The 18,645-nt window shown below is 33.7% G+C and overlaps 1 protein-coding gene across 1 annotated transcript in view; it reads left to right on the top strand.

Annotated features, from left to right (window-relative positions):
* Window positions 1-18,645, top strand: part of LOC102810094 (uncharacterized) — a 61,395-nt gene that overhangs the window by 20,299 nt on the left and 22,451 nt on the right. The gene's annotated exons all lie outside the window — the stretch shown is intronic.

Genomic DNA, 18,645 nt, shown 5'->3' with positions numbered 1-18,645 from the left:
TAAAACTATAATCTTGTATGGTACATTCAGTACATGCAATCTCTCTACCTGTGGTTCAGACTGCCTGTAAATCAAAATCTGTATTAGGAACACTAGCACTACACACGCAGTTCCCTGTGGGTAAAAATGTATAAACTATAATTGTATCTGGTCGCATGATCACTCTGCCTGCTCTAATGAAGAAGAGTTGTTGATTTAAATGACCCTTTAAATCAAAATCTTTATTTCAGAGCACAAGCACTATACCGGGTAATATACATAACTGTAAAATCTGTATTAGAAACCGTGGCTTCTATTAAAATGGTACAATGCAACAGAGGGGATGCGGCTTCTGTTAGAACATCTACACATATGAGAAATGATAAAATTTTGGTTCTCAATTATTCAAAAATGATGGGCGAGACTTCTATAAGGGATGCAGCTTCTAATACAGATTCTATGGTACTTCTTATTATGATTATTATATGTCTTGTAATGTCTGTGAACTCTGGAGTAATAAAATCATTGGTTGGACTACCCACATTATTCTACCTAAGATAATCTTAATTTGTTTTGACACCAGTTTATCATGAAAAATTAAAAATCTGCTTTTTATATTACGAGTATGTGGGTCTTATTAATGATTCATATTAATCAGTATACTGCACACCCTTTCAAGCAGCGTGTTTGGACTATTTATTCATCAGAAATTTACTGGGTTTTTTAGTCCCCGTTCGGACGCAGTCCGAAAACGGGGACTTATGTTTTGCCCTGTGTGCGTCCGTGCGTCCGTGATCACCTGTATCTCGAACATGCATGGACCGATTAAGTTCAAACTTCACTCATACATCACACATTATATGGGACATATGCACATGCATTTTTTTCATGATCCGATTAACGATAGCCGAATAGCGGCCATTTTAAGGCCGAAAATGCATCAAAATCGCACATTTTCACCATTCCGGACCCGGATCTCAGTTATGCATGGACGGATTTTGTTCAAATTTGGTACATACATTAAACATAATAGGACCTTGATGCACGTCATTTTTTTTTTTTGGATCGGGTTCGAAATGGCCGACTGGCGGCCATTTTGTTTTAAAGAATTCAGTTCTGGATCCGTATCCGAGACATGTCTGGATTGATCAAGTTCAAACTTCACACACACAAGGTACATCATGTCACAAATATGTATGTGCATTTGTTTCATGATCTCATTAACGATAGCCAAATGGCGGCCGCTTTAAGGCCGAAAATGCATTGAAATCGCACATTTTCACCATTCCGGACCCGGATCTCAGTTATGCATGGACGGATTTCATTCAAATTTGGTACATACATTAAACATAATAGGACCTTGATGCACGTCATTTTTTTTTTTCGGATCAAGTTTGAAATAGCCGACTGGCGGCCATTTTGTTTTAAAGAATTCAGTTCTGGATCCGTATCCGAGACATGCTTGGATTGATCGAGTTCAAACTTGACACACACAAGGTACATCATGTCACAAATATGTATGTGCATTTGTTTCATGATCTCATTAACGATAGCCAAATGGCGGCCGCTTTAAGGCCGAAAATGCATTGAAATCGCACATTTTCACCATTCCGGACCCGTATCTCAGTTATGCATGGATGGATTTTGTTCAAATTTGGTACATACATTAAACATAATAGGACCTTGATGCACGTCTTTTTTTTTTTCGGATCAAGTTCGAAATGGCTGACTGGCGGCCATTTTGTTAAAGAATTCAGTTGTGGATCCGTATCCAAGACATGTCTGGATTGATCAAGTTCAAACTTCACACACACATGGTACATCATGTCACAAATAGATATGTGCCTTTGTTTCATGATCTGCTTAACAATAGCGGAATGATGGCCATTTTAAGGCCGAAAATGCATCAAAATCACGTATTTTCACAATTACAGAACCGGATCTCAGTCATGCATGGATGGATTTTGTTCAGATTTAGCACAATGTGTTGTACATATGCAGGTGCATTTCGGTCATGATCTGCTTTGAATGTATATGTCACTCAAATATGAACGGAATGGGGACGTGTCATTGACAATGACTTGTTTCTTCAAAATTTACTAAATTTTAAATTTGTTCAATCATTTCAGACAAAAGGTCTACGTTGTTTCTAGAAAAAATACTATTTTATACCGAAAATATGTCTGATAATTAAAAATGTCCTAAAATTATTTTGAGACAACTGAATCCTTTTCACCACCAGACTTTCTTGCCCCTGTTTTGTCTGCATTTCTTTCTTATCTTCTTCAATATTTCTGGAAATGAACCCAAATTTTGGAGCTAACAGACAAAATTTTGAGTCAATTTTTACTCAAAATATATGGCCGTTTTTGTCGCAATTCCCAATCTTCTGAAGGAAAATGCAGACTATAAACGGGACTATTTTGTGAATTTGTGGTGAAAACAGGGAACTGGTGGTGAAAAGGTTAAAAAATCAAATAGTGATGAATGTGTAGCAGTTTAGAGTGTGCCAAGTTTGTGAAGAGAGGAGAGTAAATGTTTCTTTCTAGTTCATTCTGTCATACAGTCTTTTTACAACAGTTTGTCAAAATCCAGATGGTGTCAGAAGTTTCAACATTTGTATTGAATGACAGATATAATATAGGAATACCATGGAAACTTGTATATGCTAATAAAAAGCATACAGCTGTTATATTTTCTACATTTTTACAAAAATTTTAAGTCCATTTGGTGTAAAATTATGAATTTATAGAAAAATACATAAAACAGGTGAAATGTTACACTAAAATATCGGCGTGAAAAAATATGGTACTCAAAAAAAGTTTAATTGACATTGACGTTGTAAATATTGATTAATCCGTGAGCAGTCGAAGTTCAGTTATAAGTCAACTTGTCTAGTAATGGCAGTCATGCCATACATACATTGTAACATACGAGTCTGTCAAAGAATTTATTTCCAAATTAGTAAGCAGTGTTTTTTTTTGTGTTTTTTTCATTTAATAAATTGAATTGATACTGTTGAAATTGTGACTGAATAATAAAAGTGTTTAGCAATTTTGAAATTGTATTTTATTTTATGGTAAATGGTGTATCCTACATTTGTATGTTTGTATGTATTTTGCAATCACTTCAAGGTGTGTCATTTACACCAGCCAGGGTAGACTTTTTGCCCCCCTGTCATATTTTAATGGATTTTTTTTTGTATGTGTATGCCTCCATTTCTTATGTAGAGGGTATAGTATATATTTTTTCAACCATCTAAGCTATTTTTTATTTTAATAAAATCAGTAATTTGTGGTGGAACTGATAGAACACTTGCAGTACTGTGATTTATTGTGTGTGCATACTCTGATGCATGGAGTGGACAAAGTCGTGTTTTTTTAAAAGGGTCAGTTAAACTTATATTGTGTTGGTGTTCTTAACTAGTGCTCTTAGCGAGAGCTCTGCCACAACATCCATACATCCGTAGCTAACTTGTCAATGAGTCCTGTACATCATGTCTAGTAGTGTAGACATTGTCATGGCTGGGAAATACAAGCCCATTCATTCGACTCATGGTCAGTGCACCAGAATTAAACCTGAAAGTCAATAATATGATATGTGTCCCTGCTCGCATTGTGAACATATCCCATTAAAAAACAATGGCCAGACTGTCTGTGAGGTGACCGTTGACCTGTAGGGGAGTGTTGGATAAAGTAGTTAAGTCAATGTGTTTGTTTGCTGTATATATGGTCTTTGGCTATGGTTGTCTATTGCCCACATGGTTAAAAGATTTGAAGTACATGTAGGGTACTCTGGGTATAACAGGTGTTCTTTTAATAACCGCATTTGCTCCATGTGTAGTATTGTCGTGTTTCAGTATTAATGGAGCAAATTTAGGATTTAAAAAAAAAAAAATTGTTACCATTGATTAAATTTTTGATTGAAAACAAAACGTTCACCATTAATTAAATTTCACAGAAATCCTGCTTGACACTGAATTACGTTCACATTTGTGTTGTTAGATTGTTGCGTTCTGTAGAGGACGGCAAATATATTGTTGAAATATTCCATCTTACTACAAAGTTTCTCTGGGTATTACGTTAAGAAGACTATAAAAATGACATTAGTAATTACTGTATAACAATTTAATTTCATGGGAGAAGAAATACATATTTTGTAAGTCGGTCGTAAAAATTACATAATCACAGCGATTTTTGCAAAATTTTGCCATTATTAATTCGTCAAATTGTGAACATTGCTAAACGTTTACAGTAGATGTAAAACAATCATATTCCTAACCCCCTTGTAGATGTAAAAAATCATATTCTTAATCCCCTTGTAGATGTAAAAAATCGTATTCCTAACCCCCTTTGTAGATGTAAAAAATCATATTCCTAACCCCCTTTGTAGATGTAAAAAATCATATTCCTAACCCCCTTTGTAGATGTAAAAAATCATATTCCTAACCCCCTTGGACTGCAAATAATATTTCATTGATTTCATATTCCTAAACATGATAGATATTTATTTTTTAGTATATTCAGTTACAGCCAGAATAGTTCATGTAGGGGCTCCATTTCACAAAAGTCACTGTGAACTCCCAGTCTTGAGCATGTAATGTTCACGGCTACACGGCTATTTTCCCAATAACAATAAATTCAGCAGTATGCGTGCAACATTTTCTCAAAATGTCAGTTTGTGAAGGAATATTGCATGATGGGTAATTACCACAAAGGTTTCAAATATTTGTTTTTTGGGTACTTCATATTGAACTAATTGATTTGAGTACTTGAGTTTGTTTACCAGGAAGCTATTGATTTGAATCATATGACAACTGTTTGTTTACTTTCTATGTGTAGCTAGTGGGATAACAGTTTATAAATATTGACATTATCCCCCAAATTTTGTGACAAACCTGTACTGGTTATAAATAGTTGGCTAAGGAGTCCTTACTTCAAGACCCCCTAACCTGCTGACAGTTTTGTCACTAGGGAAGAGTAGGAAATCAAACGGGCGGTGCACCGCGGTCATTACCGCGGTGTACCGCAGAACGCCGGGGAGAGCCGCGGACTGCTTATAATTAGGGGTCTCTACCGCTGTACCGGTCTCTACCGCGGTCCTCGGTAATGTGTGAAATACGTACTTAACAGTTTCTTTGTGATTCCACGAGTCATTGTTTTAAAATCCGATGCTGTAAATGAATACGATATGCGCGCTTGTTTAGTATTTAGTACATGTATTTAGCGTAACACTGGAATAAAGTTTACAATTGAAAAGAGGACGATTTACAAAGTTTCAGCGTATCCAAGCCGTATCCTGGTTCTTGATTGATTTGGCAGTATCATGTTCACCATTTGTGTCACACTCCAGAAAAAATGGCCAGCAAACGAGAAACGGGCGAACTAATCAAAACAGGTCAGGCTGTCTGCATTGCACTGACAATGACATGATTATTTTCTGTTTCGTTTCATAAATCTTGCCTTGCGCATGTATTCTTGGTTGACAGAATCTTTTTTAAACAAAAGACGTTATTTTTCTGTTACATGTTCGTGTTCCATGGTACTCGTGAGTGTGAAAGGCATTTTGAATGAATAATTATTGAGTTTATGATACCGTACGATAAAGCTAGCTGGCTTGATTAGAACTTCATTGCGTGTGAACCGCTGAGGTCATTGCCCGTTACTGTGCCAACCGCACGTAGTTCAAAAGCACCTGACGTTGTTTTGTTTTGTTTTCACTGGAAATGAAAGCGATCGAATACTCTGCGTTCAAAGTACGCTGCCCCAAGTTTGAAATTACAGTAAATTGTAACGCATGGATTTTATTTACATGAAATTTAGTTTATTTCAAAATGATATAGATGTCAAACCATAATTATTATTATTTGAAATGTTGTTTCTTGACTTGACTTTTCTGGCTTTAATGTTTTGTGTGTGCGTGTTTGTTTAGAATATCATTATCAACAACGGTTATTCAGTGGCCCCGTCTCTGAGGCAGTAAGTCGCGGTTTCGACTAAGTCGCGTAGTTCGATGGCTCCGGACGATTGTATTGTGTTTTGCCGTCAGTTTTAAAGTAGAAAAACTAAGTCTGGTATTATCGCGTATTTAATTGCCCGCTCAATCAGTTGGAGGTGACAACTTAATACCTATAGACCGTCAATTACTGAAATAGAAAGTGTGATAGCAGCAGTGTGACTCGAGGGGTCGACAGGGGTATAAAAAATAAGTTTGCGTAATTATTGCAAAGGCAACGCATTATCAAGTCGGCAAAGTTGAAATATTCACAGCCAGTACGTAAACAATGGAAAATAAGTTTGCGTAATTATTACGAAGGCAACGCATTATCAAGTCGGCAATGGTGAAATATTCACAACCAGAACGGTAACAATTTTTACGTCGGCAACGCAGAGCCAGTAAAAATTTGCGTAATGGGATGTGTATAATAAAAAGGTCAACGCGCGGAGCGCGAATGGTCACCAAGGTAACAACCCACTTGTTCAGCGCGTGACTTGGGGTTAAACTTGGGCCAAGGTTTATTAGATTAGTCAGTTTCGCCAAGAAGTGCGCTATTTTTTTCGCTGATCACCCAGTTGTTGTAGTATATATTGTAGCACCAAGTGTGTATCCCTCTTCGACTTCGGGTTGCTTTTCCTACTTAGTGCATGGTCTCGAGGTAACGTAAACTGTGGCCTCTCATCGAGTGTTTTACACTCGGAATTTGTACTTCGCCCGATTATATTGGTATATGCGAAACATTAATCTTTTAAAATAAATCCTGAGACTATACATGATGTAAATTCAAAATAATGTGATAATATTTTACATTATGTGGGGTCTACATTATTCTGGGTTGCTTTGCGATGTTATACCAAGACTCGTGAAAATAAAATAGTGTTCTTCTGCGAACTAATATAGACGATTTTTCCAATCTTCTGGTACCACTCGATTTTATTATTTGAACTTGGCGGCAAGTAACCTTTAGTTTCCCAGTCTATTGTGTCCATTCATAGTCTTAACAATAGGGTGTAAATTGCCATGCGAGCCTACCGCACTTGACCGCGGTAAACCGGGGTCATGGAATCTATGCATAAATTTGCATAAAATGCGGTCGACCGGCGAGCACCCACCACCACCGCGGTAATGACCGTGGTAAACCGCGAGTTTGATTTCCTACTCTTCCCTCACTAATGAATTGCCAGCCGCTAGGTTTTCAAATTTCTAGTTAGATAACCTTTGCTTACAAAATGTAGTGTAGAACTACCATAGATAGAGTAAAAAAAAATCACTTTCTCTTTATCTCTGCCTATATTGACATAATTGTACTATTACTTTGCACATTGTGAAAAAATATTTTTGAATATTAGTCTATGAAGTTCAAAGAGTTCAATTTATACACTGCCCCCTAGTGGCAGACATTTGCTATAATCTGTGATGACTCATTCACTTTCTTAGTGAATGCTGGTCAAACACAGAAAAAACAGTATTTGCAGTAACTGTAGTCTGAAGCATGACTGTACATGTACATGTATGGCTTGCCACTCGTCTCTTTCTCACTTTATCTTTTTCAAAAAAAACACACTATTATACTGCTCTTCAGGTTGTTTGCTGCCATTAAACCTTATCACCAGACTTTTACCATACGGCTTTATTTTATCCTGTTTTTTTACAAAATCTAGATAAAATGTTATGTTCATCGAACTACTTTTTATGCAAAAAAAAAAATGTTTTTTTTTCCCTTTTTTTATAATAGGTTCAGTGCCCATATTTACTACTTAAAAGGCTAGTAAATAATATCAAATTCTAATCATAATTTGTGAGCTATGTCTATATGATGAGAAAAAAAAGTTCTGAAAATAAGCAATTTTGACTGCTAGTTTCTTTAATCATTGAGACAGCATTAAAGGAAATCATAGCTCAAGTCGCCTTGCTCATTAAACTAGGACCATTTGCTGAGTATTACGATGACTCAGAGTGTGTGACTGACTCTGTTTTGCCTGAAGGACGTTAAAGATATTGGTAAACCATATATCATAGTAAACCCCCTCCCCAAGGCATATTCTCATTATCATAATATATTTATATGCCAGTAGGCCGTCCTTGCGATACTGAAGGTGACATTATGAATACAATTGTTGCACGTGGGGAATGCAATGTTAGTAAAGAATTATTGTTTCAAAATATACATGGATGCTCGTTAAACATGTCCAGTTTACTTTATTTTACGAGTCTCTTGTAACAGAAATTGTTGTTTTCTGTTTAAGGAAATATTCTTTATTTGAGGGCACCATATGACTTGAATAAAATTGGAAAAAGTACCTTTAATAAATATGTTTACCTAACTGCTTTAAATCATAAACTGAAATTGTGCATGTATGATATAATTTATTTTCATAAATAATATTATGTTCCTGTTCTTACTTCCTAACCCAAAATAAATAAAAAACGGGATAGGTTCATGTGAGGATAAGGGAAAAATACAGGATAAGGGTAAGGAATAATTTGGATTGTACATGTATCGTTGTAGAGGTGGATGTTGATCACCCATAGCACTGCATTCTGTACATACATGTAATGTATGGAGTCAATTTTACTACACTCAGTCATACTTACCCTACCAGCATTCAATATTTTGAATATCCAATAAACTCAATGGGCTAACTTTCTGAGTTTGACCCTAGTAAAGAGATTAATTTGCGATATCCAATGTGTTAGGGATTAATAAATTCAAAGCGGAGGAGTCATCACCTAGAGTCTCGATCAACGATAACAACGCACATATTTTTGCGAGGGAAATCGTTGAGATGCAGTTTTTATGACCACTTTTTTTCTGTACCATCTAAAATGTTTCCGCTGTTAATGTATTAAGGTTAATAACTTATAATAAATGGTATATTACAGAGAGAAATATATTTCCTGTGCTATACTGTGTATGCAGAGTATTAAAAGCTTTCAATAAATCTACTGAACACGCACTAGAGTATTGCAGTTTACTCCTAGCATATATACAAGGCTGAATCTGATTCGTCGAAAATACCTGTCAACAAATAAGCTGCTCTCTGATTGGTCTGACTGTTACATGTAGGTGTTAGTTTTAGATAGCCAATCAGGTACAATCTTGTATTAGCTTTGCATTGGCTCAACTATTGAACACTGAACTTCCAAACTCCATGTACATACATGCAGAATCTAAAAAAATTTTGAAAAAAAAAATGTAGTTTCCAATTCTTATTTGTTTCAGAATGTGTTTAAAAGATATTCAGATTTGTTTCAATTAAAAGGATTTGATTCTTCCCTCAAAAATATTATTTTTTGCATACTGTCCAGAATTCTGTTTTTTAACATAAAATATAATGAATATCAACCCAATTTTTTTCTGCTGAGATGCATCATTTTGTCTTGTGTTCTATAAAATTTTTCAATAATTTTGGATTAAATGAATATAATTTCCTATTTGCTGAAAGTCTTCATAAGATTCTTTATAAAAATGTGAAGAAAAAATATGACAACAGATAAAAGTTGACTTGGTTTTCCCAAAGTGTTGATAAATAAGCATGGGCACCGAGCGAATTTTTTATTTGCATCAAAAAACTGTAGTTTTATTCCTTCTAAATTACTTTATGCCAAAGGCGATCAAGGCCGATTTTTAGAATTTAGTAAGTTATTTTTTGAATCTTGTTAGGGGAGAGTAGGAAATTAAAAAGACGGTTTAATATTTTCTTTTTTCCCTCGTAACCTACTTCCACCTATATTAACCTAATGCACTTTTATAAAACAAAATGGTAGTTACACTTTGTGTTTTGCATAATGTCACGGTGCGCTAATCAAAGTACCATACCTGGTATCTTCGTTAATTTTACTCGGAAACCAATAAACCTTTATATATTTGATGTGAATTGATCGTGGCTAATGACTAAATTGAACGGAAGTCGCTGTGACTCGTCGATATAATGCCGGGGAAATTTTCACTGCTACAAAATTTTGTGATTTTCTCCGACCCTGACGATCAATTTTCCTCAAATTATGCACATTTGTTAATGGAGAATATAAGAATAACACCCTGTACTGTTCATAATGTATCCATTATCGTAAACAGACTTGCGTCAGTGGTTAGAATCAAGTGATATTGTAACAAAGATCGATCATACAATAATTACAGGTTTGGGATTATCCTGTTGCAATTGGAGATTCAGTTCCAATAGACCCCCAATAATAAAACCAACCATAGTTGGATTGCTTGATTTTGCTGAAACCGTACATGTATATTTAGGTCCACTGTCGACTTCATATTACTGATTTTCTGATTTGTTCATTTCATGTTGATATCTTGTCTCTTGATACCTTCAATACTCTAATTTTACTGAACATTTTTGTCATTTTTGGTAAAAAAATTCTATTTTTGACTTCTTTAACACAAATTGCTTTGATATTTTATATGAAGACACCTTGGGTGGACTTCTAACAGATTTTTTCTTTTCGTGACAATATGTTTCATTTTAGTGAATAACTTTTAACTCACTACAATCTTTACAACAGAGCTATATCAGCCATCAGCGTGTTTATATTCTTCGATCACATGACAGGAAATGACATCAGACGTTTTAAATCCACCTTGTTTCTTCTTTTTGTCGTCTTTCTGAATTAATTTTCAATTTTTTACATTTTTGAAATTGCCTCCATTGACATTTAATGTTACTACCAAAAGCCACTATAGTAATTGAACCTCTGACTCTAAAAATACAATTTTAATTTTTCTTTAAAACATCTGTCTTCTCAAAAAATAATGGCCCAATTAATGATCTATTTCAATATGTATTTAATAAATGCAATATTCTCATTAAATTTTATTCTCTTACTGAATAGGATTCTTAAGATTCCTCTTTTTCAGGATGTAATATTTCAAGCTAGTGCATTTATTTCCAAGAAATTATCAATTCATGAGCTTTTTCTTCTATCTTTTTAGAATGCTTTTATATTATATTCCATATTTGCATGTGATATCTCAAAATATATATAGACAAGGACCATTAGTGGTAAGCAATTGACAAAAATTAACCTATGCCACAGGGAATTGTAATGTCCAATTCATCATCTTCACTGTAATTGAGAGATAAAATTTAGGTAGATCAGCATCACTTCGTTTCCGTGGTAATGGCAATTACGCGAGTAATATGTTCTCTGGTTGCTTAAGGTTGCTTAATATTTTGTCTTTTATGTGTGTACTGAAAAATAACATTACGAAATAGTATGTGAAAAATTATAAAATTTCAAAGCAATGTCAAATACACTTTACACTTCTATGAAATTTGAGCATACTGAACAGTGATTTTGGTGCTATTTTTTTTACTACGACTTAAACAAGGAATTAGGATTTAGATTATTTTGGAAATGCTGTTTGTACTTGTAGTTGAAACTCCCCTCCAAAAACCAATTCTACCACCCCTGCCTTTGATAATGGAATTTCCTCAAGGTATACTTTCAAAAATCAAGTCTTAGAAATCTGGAAATACATTTTGTAGTTTGTAGCTCGTCTGAATGGAAACTTAATTCCTGTATGTTTGAAAAAGAAAAAAATGATTGAATACGGAAACCTGGTGATAGAGCAAGGATGAAATCGGAGGCCACATATCAAAATGGAAACGATGTCTTTTGTGTTTACTGGGAATTCATTTCCTCTTTGATATTCTTGTGCTTTCAATCTATCCATGTGGAGAGAACTGCATCATGGGATAGCTAAAGCATCAAAGGGCAGGCGTTGAAGTGCTCATTTGATTAGCATTAAAACCTGATGTGGTTTACAGTAGCATAAGAGATCGTGATTGGTTAGTGCGTTGAATGTCGGAATCATCGTGCAAGTATAGTGATTCACTTGTTAGTGTGTGATTTATTCATTAATTCAATATGACTCATGGTTGCTGTCAGTTGACCACTCACCGATCATTAACGAGTTGCTGTTTCACCTTCTGATGACTGAGATCGAGCCGTTGATTCTTGATGAGATTGTAATATTTCGGATTTGAGCACCAACTTTTACTGCCTTGTTCCATATGGCGTAATTGCTTATCTGTTTCCAGCTGGATTGCTGCTAATATCTCATCTTATCATTTTTTGGATTCTAATAAGACCAAAATTTGTTTAAAAATCGATGAAAATGTCTTCTACGTTAATTGCTTTGTAATTCTCCGACACTTTGTGGCTGTCTTCAAGTGTGTTTCTTCATTCAAGTTACGAGTATATTGTAGATGCCAGTAACGCTACCTGTTTTCATAATGCATTCTACTTCCTCAAAACCTGTGCTTCCAAGTCGTTTTTATCTCCTGGTTGTGTTCTGGACAGTGGTTCTGATGATTCTTATGGTGATGGTGTTTTCTCTTCAACATCGCGGTAGGTCTTTATTTTGTATCCTGTATGTGGGTAAAAGTATTATAAGTATCTTCCCACTCAAATTGTTACTATTAAACAGTTATTCTGTATTTCCGATTGTAGAAGAGTTTAAAAAAAAAAGAGATTATTGTAAATTGTAGAATTTCATGATTTAAGCATGTTCCTATTGTATTGTATCGAATCGTATTCTATTCTATTCTATTCTATTCTAAAATGTTATTTATCCTAGTTAGCCTCCCTTAGCCAAATGTAATTTCCAAAACACCTTACAATTAAAGAAATGACAAACTATAAAATAATTACATATGCATTAAAAAAATTAAGTCAAAATGAATTGATGTTTATTATTGTTAGGAAGATAAATGTGCAGGGAATCTCTCTGTGTCTGAATGTTATGTTCTTGTTGGAGACATTCATAAAGGCCTAGTAAATGTATTATACCGGTAATAATAATTGTTATTAATTTGCACATTCTTGTAACGTAGTTGGGAGAACTTCCTTGGGAGGCATGGAATTACTTTACTATAAAAATACCTAAATAATATACTGTAAAGGGGTTAATTATTCACTGGGTTTTAATATCGCTTATTTCGCTGGCTGGAAAATGCGCTAAATTAAAACTGTGAATTTAAAACCCACTGAATATGCCTGAAATGGTAAATCAGCGAAATTTAAACCCAGTGAAAATTAGTCTTTTTACAGTATTACAAAAGAAATTTGCATTAGTCGTTGAAATTTTCAAAACATTTCCACTTGAGATAATTGTATTCTGATATGATTAGTAATTGTTCATAGTTGGTTGAGATACAGCATAGAGAAGACACAACAAATCATCTCTGTAGATGGCAAAGCAAGCAGATGAACAACTTTGATGCCTTGTAGTTGTTTACATGTTTGAATTGCTTGAGTGGTTTTAGAAGATATACAGTTACAATAATTGTACTTTCAAAGTCTGTCATTCTTATAATTATTCAATCTTTATAATTTTTCAACATTTTGTATATTTTTCTTTAATTGTTTGATTTATTTTTTACTAAATTAAGATAATTTCTCATTTGTTATACATGTGTGTGTGTGTCTTGATTTGAAAATTGTAATTATTCTGTCTTGATTTAAAAATTATTATTATTCTGTCTTGATTTGAAAATTGTAATTATTCTGTCTTGATTTGAAAATTATTATTATTCTGTCTTGATTTGAAAATTGTAATTATTCTGTCATGATTTGATAATTATTATTATTCTGTCATGATTTGATAATTATTATTCTGTCTTGATTTGATAATTATTATTATTCTGTCTTGATTTGAAAATTGTAATTATTCTGTCTTGATTTGAAAATTATTATTATTCTGTCTTGATTTGAAAATTATTATTATTCTGTCTTGATTTGAAAATTATTATTATTCTGTCTTGATTTGAAAATTATTATTATTCTGTCTTGATTTGAAAATTATTATTCTGTCTTGATTTGATATTTGTTATTATTTTGTCTTGATTTGAAAATTATTATTCTGTCTTGATTTGAACATTGTTATTATTCTGCCTTGATTTCAAAATTGTTATTATACCAGGGCCTGAAGTTAGGAGTTGAAGGTACCAATATTCCAAAATTGAAAAAAAAGGCCTTTAATACCTCATGAACATAAGACACCAAGGCAAATGCTTTTGATGTCTGTGAAGTTCAAGCCATGTTATTTTGTAGAAATTGACTTTTGTGTTTTAAGATTTATTATTGTCAGCAATGTGTTTTTACTGTGGTGACAGGAAATCTATACACACGTATTCATTTGCAGACAAGTGGTGAGTGGATGTTATTGACACCATGTTCTTGTGTTTCCGAGTTGAGGCTCTCCACTGATTGAACTTCCATTGCCGCGGAGTTTCGCCCACACGCATATCCATTTAAATACGCTTTTAGCCTTTAAACAGTGGCTTAAGTTGCACATGTAGATGTATCTATCCCAGCATGCACCTGTGCTCTAAGTTTTGTCATAATACTCAGTTAATTAATTTTTGTATTTATTGAATTCAGTATAGCTGTGTGTGAGTTATTGATGTCAGAAATCTACTCGTCTGTACAACTAAAAAACACAAATAAGATGAGTACAATGCTCTGAAGTAGGCTGATGCATCATGGGAATCCCTATGGCATTTCACATTCAGGATTTACACCATTGCCTTTGAATCATCAAACTGCTCTCAAAACTTGCTTCCAAACACATCTATAGAAATGCTTGTCAATTCTTGGCTATTCTTTCATTGAAAACTTGTCAACTTTAATACGGTTGAATCATCAATTCTCATGCATTATGCTACTTATTTTATTATTAACTTTTTGTTTTTTATTTAGTTTTGTTCTAATTTTTGTTACTTTTGTGCCCAAGATGAAGTTAAAATTATTGATAATTATAAATGAATAATATTGTATTATATCACAACATTTTGTTGATACTGTACACTACACAGCTACACAGCTTTATCTTAAAGAATAACCCTCCCTCAATCCCTCCCTCCCTCATGTCCATTGTTATGAGCGTTTTCCAAAGAATAACCCTCCCTCAATCCTTTCCTCCCTCATGTCCATTGTTAGCGTTTTCCAAAGAATAACCCTCCCTCAATCCCTTCCTCCCTCATGTCCATTGTTATGAGCGTTTTCCAAAGAATAACCCTCCCTCAATCCTTTCCTCCCTCATGTCCATTGTTAGTGTTTTCCAAAGAATAACCCTCCCTCAATCCCTTCCTCCCTCATGTCCATTGTTATGAGCGTTTTCCAAATTGAGGATTTGTATCACATTGAATCATGAAAATATTACTTATTTTGACCCTAGAAACACCTCTGTATTTTATGTAGTTGCCTGCACTATCATACTGATGAAGAAAATACAGTATTTTGCTTTGAATGCAAGTCAGTAAGTTATAAAGCAGCTGCTACCTATAGATTACAGACAGCATTCTGGCATAATAAATGATTGGATTCTGGTCTGTACGTGTACATATCTAAAAGTTTCCCATGTGTGTATTTATGAATTCAGTACAATGGCCTCAGGCCTATTGTACAATGAATCAAAAATAGAAAAAAATAGATAAAAGGGATTCCTTTTAATAATTGTTGAATCTACTAGTCACAACTGGTTAAGTAGATTTTCTCTATGTTTAGAAGCATAGAATATAAATTTTGATAAATAGTACAGATAAATTGTCAAACTGCATTAACTAAGACATTCAGTCTGATCTGACTGATGAAATATAGGTAAATATTTTTTTCTAAGAATTTCATAACGTGGGCATACAAGGCAAAAATGGTATTTATCCTCAACACACCCTGAATTACATAATTTACAGATTCTCATATTCCTCTGTATGTTTAATTTACGATCAGATTCAACCCGAAGGTTGTGGGATGATGTTCTAAGCTGGCATAGCACAGAACGTAACTTGCTATCTTTAATTATGTATGTATTTACCAGTAAGTGATTCACAATATTTTTGTCAAAAAAACACTCATCATCATCATCAGCAGCAGCAGTAATGAAGTCACTTCATAAACTCTGGTAAATACAAGATCAATTTGTAGGGTTCCATGTTGTGGAAAGTGACCTACATTTTGCCGGACAGTATTAATAATTTACATACTTGATTAGGATTCTGTCATGTGACCTGGTTAACTTCCATGCAGATAAAATACAAGCTGTTGATACTTTAATACAGTGAGTCTCAGAAGTATTAGGAAAAGAAAATTGGGTTGTTGAGTGACATTTTATTTCCAAACTGATATTCACACATCAGACATTTATGCAGGTAATCTGTCAGTAGGGAACAGGAAGTTATTATGTATTGATATTAGAACACTAATTTGGTCAATTTAAAGTAATTTTGATGAATTTATACATTATATGAAAAGTCCACAACATAACAATTGTTTTATTTGTTCATGATTTTACAGTGATGTAAGTTAATCAACAAACTCTGCTTGTCATCAAATCTAAAATAACCTGACTGTATTCAAATCCAATAGCAATTCGCTATGTGCCAAATTGACATAAAATTTGTGAAGAGATCTGAAGGAATTTCTTGTAGTTTTAATAACTGCAGCACTATTTGCATTATTGCATCCCATGATGCATCTCTGTATGTGAACATTAGATTACTTTAATACTTAAAATGACAACAAAATGTTTCAGTAGTGATGTCATTGTTTTCTCTGACTCAATTTTAAGTGTGTTTTGAAGATTTGTTTTAATTGGTTTCAGTGAATAAGTATAAACAAAAATACCAGTATGTGTGACATATAAGTTTAATAATACAGTAACAATAAAATAAATATTCAATACTTGCAGGCTGGCTGCTATTTATGTTGTGACAGAGATGAATGTAAACCTATAAAATAGCCTGTGTTACTTTGGCCGCTTGCCAGCTTTGAATTCCAATTTGTTGATATGTCTTACTGAAAATCCCTCATGAAAAATGGTTGTTTGAATTGCCTGGCTACTGTGTGTCAGATAAATATCTATGATATATATGTAATGGAGAAGTCTACTTGTGGAGATTATACCATATTGAGGGTACATTACAGTCTCGGCATAACTTAACTTCCAAGCTGGTTGGTTGCCTTTAAAAAAAAAAAAAAAATTTTAACTTTGAATAATTTCAACTTATTCTTTATAGTATTTTAATACACATGTTACTATAGTTACTGAGATATGCTTACCAAAGTTACATTCAAATATAAAAAACTTCAATGGTGTAAAATTTTATAAAACTGACCAGCGGGGATAATAAATACACCAGAAATACAGGGATTGAAATAGAACTTTTTTCCCTGCATGCACAGTGTGCATGTTGAATTTGAAATTTACCTGCACTAACTTGTTGTGAAAGGCACCACTCTTAATGTTTAAATAAAATTTACGGTTTATCGATTGATGATTGATTTTTTTAGTTGTCTTACAATGTTGGTTGAACTTAATTTAGGAATATAATGAATATAATGAGAAAATTTGTTAATTTCTACATGCACAGCGTGCACATTATATTTTGAGTTTACTTGCACTAGCTAATAATCTATGTGCATAGTGCAGTGTGCACCAGAGTATTTCGAACCCTGAAATAGCAGCAAATGTGTCCTGTTTAAGCCTGACTGGTGATTAGTTTAACTCGTATTACTTTTATACCGTTTCTGGTGTTTTCATTATTTCCGCTGGTCAGTTTTATCAATTTTGAGACATATCCAAGGCAGATTACAATTTTGATATGTGATATTTCTAAAAGCAAGCTAAGGCCAGACATTTATTATCCCTTGTTTGGTGAACCCGCCAAATGAACAGGAGCCGAAAATGAAAAAAAAATTAAATTTGATTTCACAATTGGAATGGTAAATTGTTCCTCTCTTTCACTCATAGTTGTACTGTACGTCCAATCACATTTGATTTTTCACCTATTACTGTACACTGTAGTTGTTCATCCCACCAAATCACATTAGATCTTTCAATTGAAGCAGATGAACCCTACTTTCATTGCATCACATCACATTGCGTTCATTATGGGCCCCTCTACGCGCAACATAGTCACGTCATGTAAAATACGCTGTAGTGACCATACCATAGCGATTCTTTATAACCAGTGCTATTACTTGAATGAAATTTAGATATTTTCAAGTTTTTATTCTCATGTGAACTGCATGTACATTTTGCATTTTATTTCCGTTAAATTTATTTGTTTTTCTTGCTGTAGTAAAACATGCGTAATGAGTAAAAAACAAACACCCATCTTTAAAATAATATTAGCCTAGCCCACTATTGTAGTACTAAGAATACGCGTAAATCTAGTAGATTATAGGTAATCATGGTCTCAGCTGTCACTGTATATATATAAATATTTAGCAAAGTGTCGCCTCTATGTCTGTCGCTGTGCAACAAAGCATGTGTGTTTGCGAGTAATCAAATTTTTTCGCAGTCACTACTGGGAGTCTGGAACAGATGTCGTTGATCGTAAAGGTCAACTTGTGACCGTATTTATGACACTTCAGCCCGTTTAACTCAAAATGAATTATTGCAATTTGTACTGAATTTTAAAATGTATATGTAAACATTATAATAATGTAACAGTATTTAAACGTTTCACAAAATGGTGTTTTTTTTAAATTTAAATGATCTTTTTTGTGATTATCATTTATATACTAATTGTTGTTTGTAGTGGTTTTAGATTCCATTAATCATGAAATACTGAGTGACACATGCACATTTCTAGTACTAACGTATTTATTCACCGTCGTTACGCAGTGTTTTGTTTGATATATCGGTCC

Source organism: Saccoglossus kowalevskii, chromosome 21, assembly GCF_978046115.1.
Source record: "Saccoglossus kowalevskii chromosome 21, keSacKowa6.1, whole genome shotgun sequence".
Classification (NCBI taxonomy): domain Eukaryota; kingdom Metazoa; phylum Hemichordata; class Enteropneusta; family Harrimaniidae; genus Saccoglossus; species Saccoglossus kowalevskii.
Note: the sequence above shows the minus strand (reverse complement) of the source record. Positions and strands in the feature narration are given on the sequence as shown.